This window comes from Pleurodeles waltl, chromosome 3_1 (genome assembly GCF_031143425.1).
Source record: "Pleurodeles waltl isolate 20211129_DDA chromosome 3_1, aPleWal1.hap1.20221129, whole genome shotgun sequence".
NCBI lineage: Eukaryota > Metazoa > Chordata > Amphibia > Caudata > Salamandridae > Pleurodeles > Pleurodeles waltl.
The window spans coordinates 280,593,850-280,609,557 of NC_090440.1; the positions used below are offsets into that span (position 1 = coordinate 280,593,850).

Genomic DNA, 15,708 nt, shown 5'->3' on the forward strand with positions numbered 1-15,708 from the left:
CCTTTGAGGTTGTGCCAGTAGTATAGAATGGTTCTGCTCTTAGAAGATGTTTACATTGGGTGAAAGTACTTTAATTGTATGCATCATCAATCTTCCATTTGAACCTCAGGCTCTTGTGGTTAGATAATGATCATCTCTGCAGAATGGAACAGCATCCAGTCATTTCCCGATTTGCTTCAATATTTTAAGGTATTATATTAAATAGTGCCCAAGACTTTTATGCTAAAGTGAGTGACCTCAGCATAGAGGGGAGAAAAACCAAAAGAAAGACAGAGATCAAAAAAGAGTGATGAGAAAAACGAAGTAACCCAACAACACCAACCCACCCAATTCCCACCCTAATCCCTGAATGAATTGTACTTAGAACTATCGAGTCCTTGAAGAAGTATTAACCATCACTCTTACAGTAATACTAACAAATACTTTCTCACGACTGGGATTTTCTCAGGGAAGTGCTTAGCCCCTTCATATTGTATATTTGGTTTTTATACACCCAACCCTGAGCGCAAGTGAGGGTCAGTGGGGTGCTTTGTAACCCGTTCCATATTCAAAGAGGCACCAGGCAGGGCTGACCGCTTTTGCCTCTGTTCTTCATCCTGGCGATAGAGCCGCAAGAGTTGATTCGGTGTGACGCCCAGATATGGGGTTTACACTGGGGGGGATGACAGGGATTACCACATTACTCCATGTGCTGATGATATCCAGCTATTCCTCTCTCACCCTGCGCACACGAGGGCTGAGGCTGTTTCACATACTGCAGCTGCATGGTCAGGCCTCAAGTCCACAGGTCCATTAGTCCAAGTCTCAATTGGAACCGCCCACGAATGACATGACTGCAGTTGATTGCAAGAACAGACTCCTAACCCGTGAGCTCAGTTTTCATACCTGGGTATAGACATCCCTCTCGCCCAGGGATGACCCTCACCTTAACCTCTATTCCCAGATAACCTGTACAGCAAAGACCTGGCAAAATGGGTGAATCTCCCACTGAACATCATGGGCTAAACTGCCCTATTCAAGATGATGGTTTTACAGAGATTTCTATATGTACTCCAGAACTTCCCACTACAATCTCACAGACCAGGTTTAATATGCTAGAAGTAAGATCCGAGCATTCCTCTGGGTGAACAATGCCCCTCGCATAGCATTCCATAAATGTATGCAGTCCATCTATGATGGGGGCCTTGGCATGGCTGATTTACAGGCATACTATTATGTCTCACGATGGTAAACACTGCATGACTGGCTCCACATGGATGAACAGACTCTCCCTTCCCCACTGAACCCTCTTTTATGGGCTATGATGGGGTCATGGATATGGTCTATGGCATTGTGGTTCTGCATACTTTGCAGGAAATGAATAGAGAGGTGTTTTAGGCCTAGAGATTAACTCGTTGCCAGATGTGATGGGACCAGAGATTCACACTGGTCCTCTCTGTGCGAGGACAATGGCTGGGATGGGTGTCGAGTTTAGAGGGATTTGTAGGCTGGGACCTTATTGGCATTTCAACGCTGGGAGATATATAGAGGGGGTGCTTCTATGAAGACATTTAAAGACCTGTGGGATGAATTACGGCTTTGTAAATTGGAATTTGTGCGATATTTGAGTTATGGCATCAAATTTCATACAGGACCACCTTGAAAGAGATCCCTGACTTCAGCCCTAGGAAGCAAAACTCCTTCTGGGACCTACTGGGAAAAGGAGGTATTTCACAGATTTAAAGTTTCTTGAGTCAATTCACGCTCCTAAACCAAAAAGAGGAAGGAGTGCTAGTACCCCTTGAAGACAGTGTCTGGAGGGAGGCCAAGATACCATATCATTCGGTTTATGTATCATGCAGATAACGTATTTACACACCACACACCTGTCACTTTTAAGGCTATGGAAGGCCAGGACAACACCAGTTCCTACGTGTTTCTTCTACCCTGGCACAATGGGTGACTTCTATCAAATGGTGTGGTTGTGACCCATAATCACGGTCTACTGGATAGCTGAATTTAATACACGATCCAAATTATAGGAGCATAACATCGAACCCACACCTCGTGTTGCTCGATTGGGTCTCTCAGAGGGGATGGCGGGGAGATCCTTCTTTGGTGGGTCTGGGCACGTTGATAACTAAAAGGGATATCGCACACAATTTGACCTCCCCTGGTCCATCTTCGTTAGCAGCATGTTTGGACTGGAGTGCGAAGATGGAGGAATCAGTATATGATGCCAGAGGATGCCCTCAAAAATATGTCTAGTCTAATGGTGAAGTTACTATGGGCTGCTGCAATAATAATTTCTGCTGTGTATTTTAAGTGTGCTACTGTTATTAAGGTCTGGTATCAGTGTATGCACCTGACCTATACAGTACTGCTTCCCTGACTTTACGGTACTACTTGCTGTAAAAATCTCAATACATTTGATTTATGTAAACAATACTAAGATGTAAAATGTAAAACTCTAATAACCAGTTGCCAACATTAAAATAACAATTAGATAATGCAGTTAAGTGATGACATACAGCCAGTGCCCATATTGATCATTTCCATATCATCGTTGGCGCCTCATATAGCTTGTTTTAAACCTGTTTATTTTTTACTTTAAGCACTTCTGCAAAATGCCCTATATAGTATGTGACACACCAATATCAAATACAAATTGCAAAGAGTAATAACTAATGAGATAATCATACAACCTTATTCTTCTAGGCCAACAGTGGTCTGTAAAACAAGGAGAACAGTTAACCTTTCAATGCCACACACTATTAAAAAATAATTGCTCTGATACGGGGTAAACATAATCAGCATTACAGTACGATCATGACAGTAAAACATTGGATGTATACCATAGAGCACAAATAGACTGCCATTGTTGATTGATACCAAAGTGTCCATGTCTGTTTCATGTATGGCAGTGAGAACGGTTTCCAGATCTATTGATTCTTGGAAGATGTGAGACTTTGCTTAAAGGCTAATGTTACATTTTTACAGGCAACCAATAATTGCAAAGGGCATGTTTATGTCTTTCAGTCTCTTTCTTAAAGCCAGAAGCCTTTCCTGATGGGTTCAGTCGCCTTGGCATAATGCTGTGATATGCAAATGTTGACTCCTTTGACTGAGGTCTGTGTGACTGCATGTGTTGCAGTATCCAATCAGCATATTGCTGTCTCAATATTCTGTGTATCTTAGAAGTAGGTTTTCCATGTTTTTGAGTTTTTGTGACAGGATCCAGTGTTCATGCTTCATTTCAAATTCCTCTGAGACTAGACCTAATGTGCTTGGGGTCCAGGCTTGTTGAAACGCCAGACAGTTGACAGCACTGTCTTACACTCCTTCAGGGTAGGTCAGAAATCCTTAGGTTGCCCCTTCACTTGTGATCCTCTCTTAGTAGGTTTGTTGGTCTAGTCACCAGTGTCTAACATTGTGTCATTATTTTAACGCCCAAGTCTTCCAGCTGCTTCCCTATAATGTAAATCAGCATCAAATCAATTGTTTTTAGTGCTTTGAGGAAGCTCATGTATTGTCAGTAGTTTTTTCTCTATTGTTGCTAGGTTTGTTGGTGAATCTCTCTTATAATTTATTGGAGAGTCTGGCATCAGCGTATCTGGTATGGTTCTTTTGTTCTTTCAATTCTATTTCCTTTTCTTTGAGATCTGCCATCTCTAGCGTTATAAGTATAGAATGTAGGTGACCCTTTGAGTTTCCTCTTTACTGTTAGAAACTGGGTCTCTAGTTGGAAGAGGTATGCACCCTGTCCAAGTAGGCACCATAATCCTAGCCAGGGTAAGTCAGTCACACACCATAAATTAACCTGTGCTCACCCTCTGGTAGCTCAGCACAGAGCAGGCAGGCTTAACTTAGAAGGCAATGTGTAAAGTATTTGCGCAACACTTAAAACAGTAAAGCAGTGGCAACACCACACAAGCTTTGGACTATATAGCTTAAATTAATGAACAAAACATGACCAAAAACGACAAAGATCCAATAAGTAAAAGTCAAATTTAGGAAGGTGGTCTGGTGTGTGGCGGGTAACTAAGGTACTTACACCTTATACCAGGTCCAGGTATCCCCTATTATTGAGGTGTAGGCAGTGTCTAGAAGCCAGGCTCTATAGAGGTAGCTGTGGATGAGCAGCCAAGGCTTACCTAAGAGACATGCAAAGCTCATGCAAAACCACTGTAGTTACACAGCACTTACAAACATGAAAGAAAACATTCAGTTGTACAAAAATAAAGAGACTTTCTTGTGGTCACAATACCACCAAATACTAGAAGTGCAACCCTTCAATAGGAGGTAAGTAATACACTAATTAGATATACTAGTAAACAGTAACAGGCATAGAAAAGGTTAGAAAACAGTATAGTGGCACATAACCAATAGTGACCCTAGGGGGAGCCCATACCAGTTACTAAAAAAATTGAATTTCGAACACAGCACCCTCACCTACGTAAGTAGAATGTGTAGAGGGGAGCTGGGAGTACTAGGAACCCGCAGAGGTAAGTAACACAGCATCCCCCAGCGACCACGAAAGCATGAGTAAATCACTGGAATTTCCCCAAACCACCCAAAAGGAAGGAAAAGAAGACACCCAGAGAAGACTGCAAGAAACCAGCAGTGGATTCCTGGAGAGGAAGACCTATGGAGAGGAAGGACTAAGTCCAAAAGTGTCAGTGGAGTCCAGGAGCAGGAGGAGCTACTACCCACCCAGCTGTACTTGCAGGAGTTGGTCGACGGTGAAGAAGATCAAGTCAGCATTGCAGCCCTGGAGTCAGAGAAGAGTTCCTGAGGAATGCAGAAGATGTCCCACGCTGGAATGAAGACTGCAGATGGGTGTGGTACAGGAATTCCACCAGCAAGCCTTGGCAAAGGCAAATTCGTGGTTAGTGGAAAAGTGGTGCTGCAGGGGACCAGCAGGGCCAAGGAGGACTCAACCCAGGAGGGGTAGTCAGAGGGGACTCTCAGTGACCCAGAGAGTCCACAGGAGCAAAGGCAGCACCCACAGAAGTCCCACAGGACGGGGACACAGACGTCTCAGAAGGAGCCCATGCAACACTACAGAAAGGGATCCCACGGGGTAGGAGAACCACGCAGAGGGCTGTGCATCGCAGGAAAGAGTTGTCATCAAAATGTGATTTTTTAAGGAATATCTGCAAATAAAGGGTCTCATTAACAAGCGGCCTGCTCCGCCAGTGTGTCACTTTTTTGACGCACTAGCAGCTCATACTGCAGGGCCATATCTAAAAGGTCATGTAAAACCACTTTGAGTGGCTTCACAGGGCCTTGTAGATATGGCCCCCTTTCACGCATTACTCTGTGTGCAAGGAGCGTTCCATGGGTGTTGCTGTGGGTGTTCCCACGCAACACCTATGGAATCTGATGCATTCCCAGGTTGACAAAGTTGCGTAAACCTGGGAATATATAAATTTCCTAAGCCACCCCAGGGGGTGGTGTAAGGGTGGTACAATGGGGAGAAATAACATTATTTTTCCCCGTTGTTCCTCTTTCTGTGTGCTGCATTCCACAGCATCCTGCAGCACACATAGAAGAAGGAAAACATCTCTTGTGATTGTCTTTGTGTAGGAATGTGTCCCCTCCTGCACAAAAGAAATCATACAAGCAATGTAGGCATCCTTGCACCTCAGTGCAAGGGTGCCTGCATTGGCGCATGGCAGCAATTTGTGCGCAAGATTATGGGACAAGGACAGTAATGCACTGTATCTTTAGGATGCAGCGCATTCCTGCTCTTTTGCTTTGACGCAGGGCAGCACAGCAAAAAGGCTTGTGATGCTGCTCTGCTCAAAACTTTGTAAATGAGGCCCTAAGTGCTTATAAATGTAAAGTGCCAACTGGGGCTATCTGGTCACACTTGACTGGGGTAAATCAGAAAGTCCAGGTCGACCTCGATGGAACACAGGTCGGATACAGAGACCAACCTTGTCCCACTTAAAAAGTACCTTGTTGCACCGTCAACAGGGCTCAATGCATGGAGTGGATGCAATGTGTTAGCGTTGATCCCGCGGAATGTCGCCGATGCATTGGTTCTGAGCTGTGCAAATCAAAATGCAGCGACTTCCTTAGGTGTAGGTGATGTGTCATCATTGAGCCGTGAAGCCAGCGATGTGATGTCCTCTAAGCATGCGATGCGTCGGTGGTGAAGCATCAGTTCTGATTGATACAAAAACATCAATGCACACGTTCTGGAAGTTGAAGCACTTTATACCCACTTTCAAGGGCCCAGGATTGGATTGGCACAACTTGGCAGGGCAAGCCTTGCAACAAGCAAAGTCCAGGTGCTGTTGCAGGATGAAGAAAAGTCTTTGATGTTCCTGAAACTTCAGAACAGGAGGCAAGTCAGCAAGCCCTTGGAATCACTTTGGTTCTGGGGACGTAGAGATGCAGAACTAGTCCTTCTCACTCCCGGGCAAGGAGGGTAGCAGGGCAGGCACAGCAAAGAACGGGTCCAGCAAAGTCCAGCAGAGTGATAGTCCCTTCACCAGCACAGCAACAGACAACAACAACACAAAGTAAATACCTTTGCCCGCTTCCGCGGGACTCCTGCTGCAAAAACACAAGTGTGTGGCCACACGATTCGTCAAATTCACTCCTACTGCGATGATCAGTGGAGCTGCTATAAGGTGCTTATGGTGCTTGCTGCTGCTGTATGCAACAGGATGCGTGTTGCAAGTGTCCTGGCATCCAAACGTTGGTGCAGCGTCCTGGCGTTTCTGGGCAGGCATGAGCACGGTCCAGGATTGTGAACTGGAACAATTGGCATAGGAAATGATGGTGATGTCATGGGTTCTGGTGATGTCGGCTAGAGGTGTCATGTAGCTGTTGAAGAGGGTGGGGCTGAGGAATGAACCATGGGGGATGTCGCAGATAGTACTCTTGGGTTGCGAGGTGAAAGTGGGGGAGACAGATTCTGTGTCCCTTGAGAAATTATTAAATCCATCTAAGCGTGTCTCCTTTGATTCCAGTCTGGTGCAGTCTCTTGATTGTGTGGTTGAAAACGGTGTCAAAGGCTGCAGAGAGGTCGAGAAGGATCAGGGCAGCCAATTCTCCTCTGTTGAGTTGGGTTAGGATGTCATCTGTGATGGGGATCAGGGCGGTCTTGGTACTGTGGTTGGCTCAGACTCTGGATTGGGAGGGGTCTAGCAGGCTGTTTCTCTCCAGGTGTTCGGTGAGATGGCGGTTGATGGCCTTCTCCAGGACTTTGGCGGGATACGTAGCAGCGAGATGTAGATCGCTGGGTTCTGCCGAGGGTTTCTTGAGGAGAGGTCTGACCTCTGCGTGTTTCCATGCATTGGTAAAGGTGGCTGTGGCATTGACGGTGGTGGTGAGTTGGTGGCTGATCTCATTGCTTCCTAGGTTGAAGAGATGGTGGGGGCATGGATCAGTGAGTGCTGCAGAGTGGATGGATTTCATTACGACTGTGGTGTCTGGTGTGGTGCGCTGTACCCATGCGGTGGGAGGTTGGTCATGGGAGGCTTCCGTTGGAGTGGGAGGCTGAGGAGGTCAGAGGGTTGGGGATCAAAGTTCCAGTAGATGGTTGATATCTTGTTGTTAAAGTGATTTGCTGGAGCGTCGTAGAGTTCCTGTGAGGGAGGGATTGTGTTCTCAGTGGCTGTTGGGCAGGTGAACTCTCTGACAATGGTGAAGAGTTCCTTGGTGTGGCTGCCGCTAGCCGTGATGCGGTCTGCAAGGGTGTCCTTTTTTTTTTCTTTGACTAGTTGATTGTATTTTTGGAGGGCTGACTTGAAGGTGGCTCGATCTGTATCATCTCTGCTGGTAAGCCATCTTCTTTGGCTTGTTTGCAGCTGTGTTTCATTGTCCTGAGTTCCAGAGTCTACCAGCAGGCTTGTTTGTTGGATTTGTGAGATTTGACTGGTTTGATGGTGAAAACCCGGTCAGCGGCATTGGTGATCCAGGTGTTGAAGTTCTCTACTGCCTATTTCAGGTTGGTTGTGGTGTCGGACTGAGTGGTATTTAGGGCGCCCATCTATTAGTTCTGTGCCACTTTGCTCTACCTACTGAAGGAGATCTTGGGAGGGTTGTGGGTGGTGTGAGGTGTTCCTGCAATGGTGAAGTGGACGATGGAGTGGCCGGTCCAGGTGAGTCCCATGGTATGGCTGTATTTGACGCTGTCACTGGACGTGAAGCTAATCACAGAATGTAATGAAAAAAATTTACTGGGTGAGCTACTAATGGCTGAACTTTAGCCATTTGATACCTCTGTTTTGTAAACTGTACAATAACCTAGAAAACAGTAAGAACAACAGCAACGCCTTGTTCGGATGTGCTTAACAGGATAATTTCCATTGTTCCCTATTTCAGGGTTTCTATAGTGTCTTTCATTTCAAAGCCACCTAATAACACAACAGAATTAGCAATTATGCTTTAAAGTGAGCTTTACAATTCAGATCTGCGTGACCAGTAAGCATAAATGATTTTTTTTTTCAGAGACGGCTGAACAGCACGACATTCACATGTTCCATTTACATCAATGACTGCACAAGGCGTTTACTCAAAAGAGCACTACTGCCCGATAGACCAAAGACGTGACGCGTTTATCACGTGATGAGGTAATGTAGATTCGGTGCGAAGGTTCTTTCCTCTAATAGGAAGGATTTACCTCAATTCCCTCTTCGAACTCTGTTACAGCTGAAGGCAAAACCGAAAGCAAATGAATTTTTGTTAGAGCTGGGCGGCGGGAGGTAAGGTTCACGTTCCGAAATCCCCCGCCAATTCCATGTTTCCGCCGTTCCTATCTGGCACGAAACCCAGGGCTTCCCCCGCCACCAGGCGGTGACCCTGCTCTTTCCAGAGTTAAGGACATATTAGAAAGGAACAGATTACCAACTGAGGCGGGCTACCCTACTGCACAGCCCCCTGCTACTGTACAAATGTGGGTGTAGTACACTATAACCCGAGAAACGTAACTAACGTAAAGGATGCCAGAACCCCGAAACATCATGACATGGCATATGGGTGTTAGCATACATGCCAAGAGTTGGACACGAGGACATTTAGAGCAAAAGTTTTGGGATGGGGGTGGACTTAACTTCCCCTCTGTCGTGGCTGAGAGTTGTGGATTTGATTTGAGCTGAATAACGAATAGCTACAAAAGAAAACAACATATAGCCTGTTTGACATAAAAAAGCGTCTCTAATGTATATCTGAAGTATTACCGTGTATGAGGGTATCGGAGAAGTGTTAAGAATGTGTGAAAGGAAGCAATACATATATGTTGGAAATAATGGGGTAAAACTTATTACTTTAACCAGGGGACCCTCGTGTCTAGTCACACACCCGATTCCAGTACTGGTATGTTATGTGCAGTATGTGAATAGCGGAAAAACAAACATGCCAGCTTTTTAGAACAGGAAAGTGGAAGGCTTTGAACAAAAATAATCTTTGGAATACATTTTCCCCATTGTCTTCTACTGAATCAAAGGTGGTTTCAGACGAGAGACTATTAAAGCCATTTTTGCCTTTAAAAATCCAGAGTCTTCCATCTGAATCGGGTCTAATGTCATGTATGCACAACTCACCTGGCAAGGTGTCCTGGCGCTGAAGCAGGAACTACCTGGGCCAAGCCGGGGTCGGGATAGGTGAAGAGCCAGGTCTTCAGTTTCTTGATGAAATTCAAGACCCGAGGAGGAGGCTCTGATGTTCAGGGGCAGGCCGTTCCAGATTTTAAGAGTGAGGTAGGATAAGACACGACTGCAGGATCTGGTTCTGTGCATGTGGGTGTGCGTACAAGTAGGAGTCCTGATAGGTTTGTGAAAGTTTATGCGGTTATTGAGGAATATGGGCCAATGTTGTGTAACGCTTTGTGTGGGTGTGTAAGTAGTTTGAAGAGTGCTTGTTTGTGAATTGGGAGCCAGTGAATCTCTTTGAGGTGCAGGGTGAGAGGTTGAGAGTGAGCCTGGTCACTGAGTCATTTGAGCATTGATTCCAGCATTTAGTCTTTTGCCGCAGTCCTGGTTGCTAGTGATGAGAGCTTGGGTGATGGTTCTGTGAGTGTTGATAGGGAATCACTTGAAGATCTTCTTTACATCTTGTGTACGGAAGCAGCAGATGGAGACTGCTTTCACTTGACCTTGTGAGTTGGTTGTAAATTTCTATTCCAAGGTTCTTTGCGTAGGTTGCCGAGAAAGGCGCAGGGACAGATTTTAGCAGGCCACCAGGTTGAGTCCCTCAGCAAGATGTCTGTTGAAGATTACAACTTGTCTATGTTGAGCTTGAGCCATTTGTTTTTTAATGTCTGGTGACTTCGGTCATGCAGGCAGAGAAATTGGTCCAGCTGTTTGGAGTCTTTTCAGGGAGGCCGATTATGAGCTGGGTGACTTAAACATAGGACATGATGGTGAATCCATAGATGATTCAGGCGAATGAGGTCATATAGGCATTGAATGGAGTGGGGCAGAGTGAGGATCCTTGTTAAACTATGCAGATGAGGTTGACTGGTGAAGGGTTCTTAACTTTCCTTTCACATAGCAGTATTTTCAGGTCTGGTAGTCCAACTAAGTCAGTTGAAAAGAGCAACATCCCAGTCGGAACTGATTACATGGATTTAAATGGTTAACTTATTTGTTAAATAATGTTCAGAATATCAACTGTATGGAGGTTTTGTTCTTGGTCGTCTGTACTGTAGCTAAAAGTTGTATGATGATTTTTTTGAAATATTATTTGTATGAACAGTCTACAAAATGATTATCCATATTGTTCCAAAGATGTGACAGGAAATGCACACAACCTTTCAAATCCCAGATTAGCTCTGCCTCACCCACCTTCTATTCCAGTACTAGGACTGAAACTGATGGCCTCAGTCTAAAACCTACTACACCATCACTGTACCAGAACTAAAACCCATACACAGCCCTGCTACTACACTTCATCATTTTATAGTGCCCTACTCCCTTCTTTATTACACTGAAAGAAACATTCAGCCCTACCTGTACTCCCCATAATGCCACACTGCCGCTTCCCTGCCATATGGTGGTGGAACAAACACAAAACCCTACCAGTGGATGTCAATTCACAACTTCAGCAACCCTTGCCAGTACAACACTGGGGCCCAAATACAAGTCTACTAACGCACTTTAAACCACCACCACTTTACCCAACAGAGGGATAGAAACACATAAACAATACTTTGCGGGAACAGGCAGCCTCTGTGTCTTGACCCTTCCCTCTTACCTCCACACATGAACCAGAAAGAACTAGGGAGCAGGAGGCCTAGAGCCTCACCCATTTTCCTGCCCCATTGCCGCTAAATTTGTTTTCGAAATCTCTTTATTGAGTTTTGCATAAAGGTAAACAGCAAAACACCTCCCACCCCCAAACCCGAGGACATGTGGACACAGTAGAATTACATTTAACCACCGAGGGGTGGGCGGGACGGAAACACAATATGACACACAAGAGGCTCTTTCCAGTCAACTGTCACAGCCTGCCAGGGAGACCCCCCTACGTCGATCCACAGTTGTGGTCTCAGTTGCCCGTCTGTGTGGCAGGCTTCCCCTAGGGGCTGCTAATCCATTTGTTCTCTCACCATGGACCCCAGAGCAGCTAAATATTGATTTGCAACATCCTTGCTGTTTATGTCTGGGGAGTCACAAATATTCCTGATCACACATCCCTTACAGACTCTTTAAACAATAGCAATTCATTCAGGGCCCTCCAGTTCTCTTATCATAGCTGTAATCCATTTCCACATGTCTCCAAGAAGACACGATCTAATTCCCTGGGCCTCTACAGTACACAGTGTGTGTTTGGCTGAATCTATTTGAGGAGTAGTGCTGCGAAGCCTGAATGTGTGATGTTTTGAAATTTTAGCTCTCACCTGCCCACCTTCATCTTGTGATAAATAAGGACTGTTTGTGTCTACTGATAAGACTGGGAATTTTATAGCAGTGTCTATTTATATTGAACTATTGTAGTACAAGTACTTGGATGCTTGGTTGATTGTAGAGGTTTTGAGTTTTCTCTTTTTTTGCATGTCAGTTGAATTTTAAAGTCGATCGGCATGACTATCCGTGGGAGTTTGAGCCCAGAGGAGCCCTGATCTACCAACTGGAATTAATCCTGTTAGTGGACTGCAGCTCAGTGGTTCCCATACCACAACAAGCAGTAGTAATTTGCACTGATAATGCAGAGAGGAGAGAGGTCTAAAAGCAGTGATGTGAAGACGGATGGCTGGTGAGGAACACAAGTAGGTTTTGGGTGGTAAATAGCCAGGAGAAGCAGGATCTGCCAGTATGACAAGAGGCTGTAGTTGACGAATGCTGTAACAAGGTCCCTGAGCAGCTGTATCCTGAGACCTGAGCAACCATGATGAGTGGATAAAAATCAGAACTCAAATCTATGGGAACACTAAAGGTCAAATACCATTAGGTATTATATTACAAAATAAAATTCAGCATAGCAGCCAGCTCGCTTTCAGAAAAGTATTAGGTCGCTTTGCAGGGCAAGTAAGAAAATGCCACCACCTACCACATTTTATGAAGCAGACAGGAAGGCCCTGTGCATAATCTTCCCAAGAACTTGGAAAGATCATATTTAGTCTCCTCTTGTGTTGGGTACTTGTCTAGGCAGTAGAGGAGGCACCGTGTTTCTGTCCCACCCTTTGGGGTGCCAGGTCAAAATTAATAATTGTTTTTAACTTCTGATCAAGAGGTGCTTAGATACATGGATATATCTGTGCAGACCTATTTTGAAGGGAGCTCTTGGTAGCCATCTGCTGTTCTGCATCAGTCCATCTATGGCACCCAACAAAGGGGGTATTCGTGAAAGTAAACAGACCATGCTAACACAAATTTTACAAGGGATGTAATGTTGAGGAAATCAGGTTGCAAAACACCCCCTATATGAAAACCTGCTTTCCTTAATTTGCTTACAAATCAAGTGAATAGCTGGAAGTTTGCTTAACTTATAAATCATAATGAAGATCAATTTGTAGGCTTAATCTTTAACTGCACTTCATTAAAAAAAAACTAAAAAAAACTTGAGTCCAGAATGGTTGAGCAGTCCTAAAAGCCATTTGTTCCTCAGTAATTAATGCACTGCTCAATTTCTTCCTAACCTGTGTTCCGTAGCCTTTGAGAGTTATCTGGTAGAGATATATTCGAGCCCAGAGACCCCACAATAACACACTTTAGAGCTTGACATGTTGACTAATTAAAACCACAACAAATATATACAACATTTACACTGTAGTTTTGTTCTATTTTTCTATTCTTGTGGGCTGAATGTTTTCTGATAATTGCACTCATAATTAATGTTCACTGATCCACTGGGTCAGCCACCCTTTCTTATTGACCTCTGCCAACTAAGGGCTTGATTTAGATATTGGTGGACGTTAATTGGATATCCCGTCCGCTGAAATCTAAATAAAATAGGAAATAATGGGATTTAGATTTCTGCGTACGGAATATCCGTCACCGATGTCGTCACCGATGTGATGGAGTGTCTCATCTGCAATAATGTAAATCAGGTCCTAAGCCTCAGGATGTTGATGACCTCAATGACAATTTTCTATTATGGCTCTTAAAACACACAACATGGATTCTAGTATTCCATGTTTAAAAGAGGTTTGGCAAATGTATGGCAAGAGAAAGAAATGTATGGTTTTTTAAAAAACATATTTTTACTTAGTTCAGTTTTTAGTGTAGATACAATACAAATTTGCTTCACAATCAAGTTTCTTATACTTAAACCGAGATTTCTATACTTTTCATTGAAATTGCTGTTTTATAGTAAACTGTGGCTTTGAGATTGTTTTCATTGGAAAACTGGACTAATACTCCATGCTTGTTTTGCTGTACTATAATGTTAAATATTGTTTAGTAATACTGTGAAATATAATCATACCTTTTTGTTAGAAATGGGGTCTTTGGTTGACTGTCAGGTTACCCCCTGTTCAAGCAAGGACCCTCACTCTAGTCAGGGTAAAAGAGTATCACCCTCAGCTAACCACTGCTTACCCCCTTGGTAGCTTGGCAGAGCAGTAGGCTTAACCTCAGAGTGCTAGGTGTAAAGTATTTGTACCAACACACACAGTAACTTAATGAAAACACCACAAAATGACACAACACCAGTTTAGAAAAATATGAAATATTTATCTAAACAAAAAAAGACCAAAACGACAAAAATCCAACATACACAAGTCAAGTTATGAATTTTTAAAGATTAAACTCCAAAAATAGCGCTTAGAAACAAAAATGCTTCATTGAGATGTTAACACGGTGTCGTGACGGAGTCGTTCCCAACAAGCCGACACCAGCGGCGCCCAACACGGAGTCGTGTAGACCCCCAAGTACAGTACCTTTGGTGAAGAGTGAAAACAAGCCGATGCGCGAAGTCGGGCATTGCGGCGTCTGTGCGAAATGTTGAATCCGTGCACTTCGAGCGGCGTCAGTCACGACGTGGTGCAGCGACTTCCACGGAGTCGCGGACTTCAGCGGGGCTGCAGCGGCGTTGGGCCTGCGAAGAGCGTCGCGTTCCAGCGAAGGTTACGGCGTCGGGTGCAGGCGGCATTACCGGATTCAGCAGCGGCGTCGCTCTGGAGTCGTCTGAAGTCGATTTCCTTGGATTTACACCAGCTTTCCTTTCAAGGGCCCAGGGACTGGATAGGGCACCACTTGTCAGAGCAGAGACTCCAGGTGCTGGCAGAGAGAATTCTTTGCTGTCCCTGAGACTTCAAACAACAGGAGGCAAGCTCTAACTCAAGCCCTTGGAGATTTCTTCACAAGATGGAAGGCACACAAAGTCCAGTCTTTGCCCTCTTGCTCTGGCAGAAGCAGCACTGCAGGAAAGCTCCACAAAGCACAGTCACAGGCAGGGCAGCACTTCTTCCTCAACTATCAGCTCTTTTCCAGGCAGAGGTTCCTCTTGGTTCCAGAAGTGTTTCTAAAGTCTGTAGACTTGGGTGCCCTTCTTATACCCATTTTAGTCTTTGAAGTCACCTTTCTTCAAAGGGGACTCACACCTACTTGTGAAATCCTGCCTTGCCCAGGCAAGGCCTCAGACACACACCAGGGGGTTGGAGTCTGCATTGTCAGAGACAGACACAGTCCTTTCAGATGAGAGTGACCACTCCACCCCTCCCTCCTAGCAGAGATGGCTAATCAGGAAATGCAGGTTACACCCCAGCTCCCTTTGTGTCACTGTCTAGTGCGAGGTGAAAAACAACCCAAATGTCAAACTGACCCAGACAGGGAATCCACAAACAAGGCAGAGTCACAGAATGGTTTAAGAAAGAAAATGCTCAATTTCTAAAAGTGGCATTTTCAAATGCACAATCTCAAAATCAACTTTACTAAAAGATGTATTTTTAAATTGTGAGTTCAGGGACCCCAAACTCCACATGTCCATCTACTCTCTAGGGGAATCTACGCTTTAATCATATTTAAAGGTAGCCCCCATATTATCCTATGAGAGAGACAGGCCTTGCAACAGTGAAAAACGAAGTTGGCAGTATTTCACTGTCAGGACATATAAACCACATTACTATATGTCCTACCTTATCCATACACTGCACCCTGCCCTTGGGGCTACCTAGGGCCTACCTTAGGGGTGCCTTACATGTAAGAAAAGGGAAGGTTTAGGCCTGGCAAGTGGGTACACTTGCCAAGTCGAATTTACAGTGTAAAAATACACAGACACTGCAGTGGCAGGTCTGAGACATGATTACAGGGTTACTTATGTGGGTGGCAC

At 44.7% G+C, this 15,708-nt stretch overlaps 1 protein-coding gene across 1 annotated transcript in view; it reads left to right on the top strand.

Moving 5' to 3' along the window:
- The first annotated feature begins 8,610 nt into the window (after nt 1-8,610).
- Nucleotides 8,611-15,708, top strand: part of FAN1 (FANCD2 and FANCI associated nuclease 1) — a 231,126-nt gene continuing 224,028 nt past the window's right edge. Inside the window, exon 1 of the mRNA XM_069222393.1 lies at nt 8,611-8,702. The gene's annotated coding sequence lies outside the window, so the exon portion shown is untranslated. The remainder of the gene's footprint in view (nt 8,703-15,708) is intronic.